Genomic DNA, 5,825 nt, shown 5'->3' on the forward strand with positions numbered 1-5,825 from the left:
GTGTGGTTATCGTGCCCCACTCACCCCTTCCCCCAGCCAGGTGGCCAGAGCTCAGCACAGCAGTGGTGATTATTTGAGGGAAAGGGAAAAACTTTTGTTTATTGAGCTCTTGCCATGGGCTGGTTATTGTGCCAAATGTTTTACATACATCACCTCCATGAGCCTTGCCATGACCCCATTACACGGATGACTGGACTGAGGCCAGAGAGGTTAAGTAACCTGTCCCACGCCGCTCAGCTAAAAAGTGGCAGATGGGGCTTCCAGAGCGGCCCCAATACCCCAAGATGATCTGCCAAGTTCCTGAGGCTTTCCTGTCCCTCCTCCCACAAACCCCCGTGCCCTCTGCCTGGAAAAATGTCCCTGCCAGCCCCTCCATGGCAGGGGAGAGAGAGCAGACAGTCCAGGCACAGCCACCAGAGGGCGGTGGGGGCAGCCACCGTGTTTATTAATTTTCTGCCTCGGTGGGTCTGCAGCCCCAGCTGGAGCCCGCAGAGTTGCCATCCAGTCTATCAAATAATTCTATCTGGGAAGAACCTGGTCTGCGAGGGACCAGGCTGATGGGCCTTTAAAATTTAATTGCCGTACTAAGTGAGATTAGAAGTGGGGAAGTGGGCGGGGTGAGCCCAGATGAAAGTATGGCATGTTGGAGGAGGCAAGGGGGGCAGAGGAAACACATTTCTGTCAACCCCTCTGGACTCTGGCACCCCCCACCTCCTGCGCCACCTGGGTGGGCACCGTGGCCTCAGCCCCCTCAACCTCCCCATCACCTGGCAAAGCACTGGCTCCCTTGTGGCCTGCTGTCCCTCTGCTTCTCCTTCCCGACCCCATGGGCTCCTCCAGGCCAGCCACACCAGCTTAGACACTCTTTCCTGATGTTCCCTGCTCAGTCTGACGTCTTAGCCTTTGCCCATGCAGTCTCTTAACTTAGGGTGCTGTTCTTCCTTCACCAGCTCAAACTCTCGCCATCTTTCACAAGCCCTCTGGTGACTTCGGCTCCGGCATCTCTTTTGCTTACACGAGCTCCTTATGTCAGGAAGCAGCACACAGCCTTCTCTGTGGGTGACCAAGCTTCCTCCACCACCACCACCTCTCTCCTAGCCCTCCCTCCTAGGAAAGCGTGTTCATTCAGCGGCCCCCTGTTCATCCCTGCCCACACAGTGTACCCATCAAGCTCCTCCCTGGCCACTGGCCATGGGCTTGGGGCTCAGAGTCAGGGGTCCACCACGGGTGCCAAGAGCCAGGCTCGCCGAGGCTGCAGCCTGTGTGGAAGGAGAGGCAGGGGCTATAAACCCAAATCCCATCCCCCTCAGCCCCCCTTGCTTGGAAAGGGTGCAGCCTGGTCACTTGGCTATGGTGACAATCCAGGATTTTCAAAGCCGAGCTCTTTTCCCAGATGAAATCTAAGTAGAATCACCATGTTGCAAAACAGATAAAAGTCAGATTTTGTTAGTACAAATGCACTTGATACGCTCACACGGATGCCATATTCTGATTGTAATAACAGAGAACAATTACAATAAGATTAGATGAGAGCAAGGCTGTTTGGTTGAACATAAGATAAAAATAAGGGATATTCAGGGATGGTTTCTGTCCTCAGCCTCCAACCTGTTTCACATTTTGTTTCTGCTATTCAGGGATGGTTTCTGTCCTCAGCCTCCAACCTGTTTCACATTTTGTTTCTGCTGTACATTATTACTTATTCATACAGATAAGTAATTGCAAGTTAAAAGAAGGTTCTGTTTCTTTATTATCTCTCCTTGCAATGCTCTTCAGTTAAATACAGATCCACTCAAAGCAAGCTTTCTGGTGATTTCGCATGGGCTAAAAGTTGTGTAGCATAATTGCCAGCCTATATTTGTTTGGAAATAATGTCTTATAAAAAATGGTATTGTAAATGAACTTGAGTCAAATATTTGTGGAATCTGCAGGGCATCCAGAGTGCCCCAGGGGTCTGCAGACGTGGTTTGTAAGCCACGGACTTTGCAGCCACGTCTCATTTAGCGATCCCTCCTCTTGGGGCCAGGGCCCTCCCCCCCAAATCTAGTTCATTCCTTGCTTCCTTCAAAGTTGGGAAGGACCCTAGGGCTATGTAGTCCAAAACCCACCTTGTGCAGGAATTCCTCCATAGCCCCTCAACAGCTAGTCCTCCAGCCTCTGCTTGAATGCCCGAAGTGACAGAGAACTCACATTATGAGGCTGCCTGGTCCAGTCCGGTCCATGATGGAGCAGCTCTAATTGTTAAACATCTCTCTCAGCCTGTTTCCTTATCTGTAGAACGGGCATAATATTTATCAAGCCTGACTGCTATGAAAACCAAATAAGATGATACTGAGCTGGCACGTACTCTTTCCTGTGTCCTTCCCTACCTTCAAAGCAGCCTCATTTTAGAGATGTAGACAGCCTCAGGCCCACAGGACAGGTACATGGTATGGAATATGCCGTGTAGGGTGGGCAGGGGTGGGGATGGGGAGTGAGAGTTCCTCTGGGACGTCCCTAAGGGAGGCGTGCCTAGGGAGGGGACCCACGGGAGTGAAGGGGGTCCGAGCTCCCAAGGAGCTTCACCAAGTCCATGCGCCCCAGCCCCTCCCACCCAGGGCTCCACCCCCCACACTGGCCTCAGAGCCTCATCGGTCTTCCCTCCTGTCACCAGAGCTGGAGCCTTGTCAAGGAGGCGAGGGGATTAAAGCCCAGGGCCAGCCACGCCCCCACCAAAGAGCTGGCCAGCTGTCTGTGGCCATCTATCAGCCCTGGCCTGAGTGACCTCCGATTGATGGGCAACATATTATGTACTGCATTTTGTCCTGAGCCAGCTGGGAAGAGGGGAAAGGGGCCATGTTCCTGAGGCAAAGAGGCCCAGCCATCAGCAAGCCCTGGGGTGGGAGGGAAAGGAGAGGATGGGGCTGGCAGCGCTCTGCCAAGGGTCAGGGGTCCTGGGCCTGGCCCCCATGGGCACGGCAGCTGACACTGGCAGAGGTCTCTGGGCCTCAGCATCCTCTGTAAGAGAATCAAGTGGAGCCAGCAGGGCTTGAAAACTCAGCTCCCACAGGGCAGCCGGTCCTGAGGATGAATGAAGGGGTGGCATGGGGCCAGTGCCCTGTGCAAAGGCAAGACCACCTTCCCTCAGATTACCTCACTAGTGTTGATCAGGAATTTCCAGACTAGTTGGCTTAAAATTCTACTCCTGGGAGAGGCTGAAACTGCAATCAGGTGAGTTATTAAGTCTTGATGGAGCTTAGCATAAGTGACTCCACTTGGGGCCTGTTGTTTCTTTTTAACGTTCGCAACCAAAATATCTGAACTAGGACTTGAGCAGGAAAGGCATCCTGGCAGTGGGCACAACATGGGTAAAGATACAAAGGCAAGGAAGTTATAGGAAGTGTCCCCGGAATGGAGGTGGTGAGTGGTCCACCCAGGTGAGAGCGGAGCAGGGTATGTGGGGCGCATGTGCATACATGTGTGCACAGGCGTGTGTACACATATGAGCCTGCGTCCCTAGGGGGTTTGAAGATGTGGAGGATCAGAATCTGGAATGGGCTAAGAGGCCAGAAGGGTGGACCGTGCCAGATCATGGGGAACAGGAACATCAGGAAACACCATGAACAGATGTCTAGGGTGTCCTAGACAGATCTGGCCTGGTGTGGAGTGGAGAGAGGCTAGAGGCAGAGAGGTGGCATGGGGATCTGGGATGGAGCAGTGGGAGAGTTGGGACCAGAGCTGACTGCCCTGGGAGGACATCGCCAGGGAAGAAGCATGGCATTGGATGCAGAGGACAGAGAGAAAGTGGGCTGCTATTTCCAATCTGGATGGCCAAGGAACTGAAGGGTTATTGAACTACGAAGAGAAGCTTGTCTTGGTTGGTTGGGTTTGGGGCCTGTGGTTTAAAGGTGAAACTGGACCAGGCAGTTGGAATTACTGATCAGGAGAAAAGCTGGTGGTTCAAACCAACTTAGGAGGCATTGGCATGGAGGGGCCCACAGGAGAAGACAGGTTCTCCAAGAGAAGATGTCTGTACCCATCAGAGCTAGTTGCCCACCCACTGTCCATCCTGTGTCCAGTTACAATTCTGACACCCATCCCAGTATGTGGGATTTTTCTCCATAAACTCAGTACATGCTAATAAAAGTAATATATTTTTGCAAAAGATAAGACAAAACAGAAGAGAGAAGAGTAGCCATGTTTTACATTTTTGCAGATCTCTTTAAATGTCTGGCTTAATAGATGGCAGCTGGGTCCTCGTATCTGCTTCTACATTCAATCTCCTGCAATATGTTGTTTTGGTTGAAGTAGATAAAGAAAATCTGGCCTCCCCCAGATATGGAGTGGAAAAGGAGGAGAATTCTCGTAGCCTTTTCCGTTGTTGTGGGCATTCTTCTCTGATACTACACCAAACCTTGACATGTGGTAGATTCTGGAATCTGAAAATTTTCAGTTGTTTAATTCTGTTACATTCAAATCCACTGGTCTATCTTGCACTTTGAATGAATCTTTTACCCATGGATGATTTTGTGACATCATGCATTGGTCATTTAGAGACAAAAGTCTTGAAGTATTGGGAGGCTCATAGTAGATAAAAGTTGTCCAAAATCCAAATTTTTGTTTGAAATCTCAAACTTTACCACTGGCAACAAATACTGTCAGTTGTTTTCCTTGAAGTGACAAGTTCCCTTCATTCATTTTCAAGAACACATATGTCAAATCCCCGAGACTGAAAATCTATAGTTTGTCTATAGTTGTTTTTTTTTTTTCAAGTAAAATTGGTGCCCCATGAAAAAAAATGGCTGTTTCAGCTTACAATTCAAACAATCACGTAAGTGCTATTCTTTGAGACAATTACTGAACAGTGGTGCCCCCCTTACCTATGGTTTCACTTTTCTCAGTTTGTTACCCACAGTCAACTGCAGTCCAAAAATATTAAATGGAAAATTCCAGAAATAAACAATTCTTAAGTTTTAACTTGCTCACCATTTTGAGTAGTGTGATGAAACCTCTCGTCATCACACTCCCTCCAGCCGGGTCCTAAATCATCCCTTTGTCCAGCCTTTCCCACCTGTTAGTCACTTAGTAACCGTCTCAGTTATCAGATCGACTATCAAGGTATCAGTATCGCAGTCCTTGCCTTCACGTGACCTTTACTTTACTTAATAATGGCCCCAAAGCACAAGAGCAGTGATGCTGGCAATTCAGATACACCAAAGAGAAGCCGTAAAGTGCTTCCTTAAAGTGAAAAGGTGGGGGCTTCCCTGGTGGCGCAGTGGTTGGGAGTCCGCCTGCCGATGCAGGGGACGCGGGTTCGTGCCCCGGTCCGGGAAGATTCCACGTGCCGCGGAGCGGCTGGGCCCGTGAGCCATGGCCGCTGGGCCTGCGCGTCCGGAGCCCGTGCTCCGCAACGGGAGAGGCCACAGCAGTGAGAGGCCCGCGTACCGAAAAAAAAGTGAAAAGGTGGAAGTTCTCAACTGGCTCAGAAAAGAAAAAAAATCGTATGCCAAGGTTGCTAAGATCTACGGTAAGAACAAATCTTCTTTTTGTTTTAAGTTATTTATTTATTTATTTAGGCTGCGTTGGGTCTTTGTTGCTGCGCACGGGCTTTCTCTAGTTGCGGCGAGCAGGGGCTACTCCTCGTTGCGGTGCGTGGGCTTCTCACTGCGGTGGCTTCTCTTGTTGCAGAGCACGGGCTCTAGGCGTGTGGGCTTCAGTAGTTGTGGCACAGGGGTTTAGCTGCTCTGCGGCATGTGGGATCTTCCTAGACCAGGAATTGAACCCATGTCCCCTGCATTGGCAGGCGGATTCTTAACCACTGCGCCACCAGGGAAGTCCGAGAATGAATC

The sequence above is a fragment of the Mesoplodon bidens genome, assembly GCF_964165515.1.
Source record: "Mesoplodon bidens genome assembly, chromosome: 10".
NCBI lineage: Eukaryota > Metazoa > Chordata > Mammalia > Artiodactyla > Ziphiidae > Mesoplodon > Mesoplodon bidens.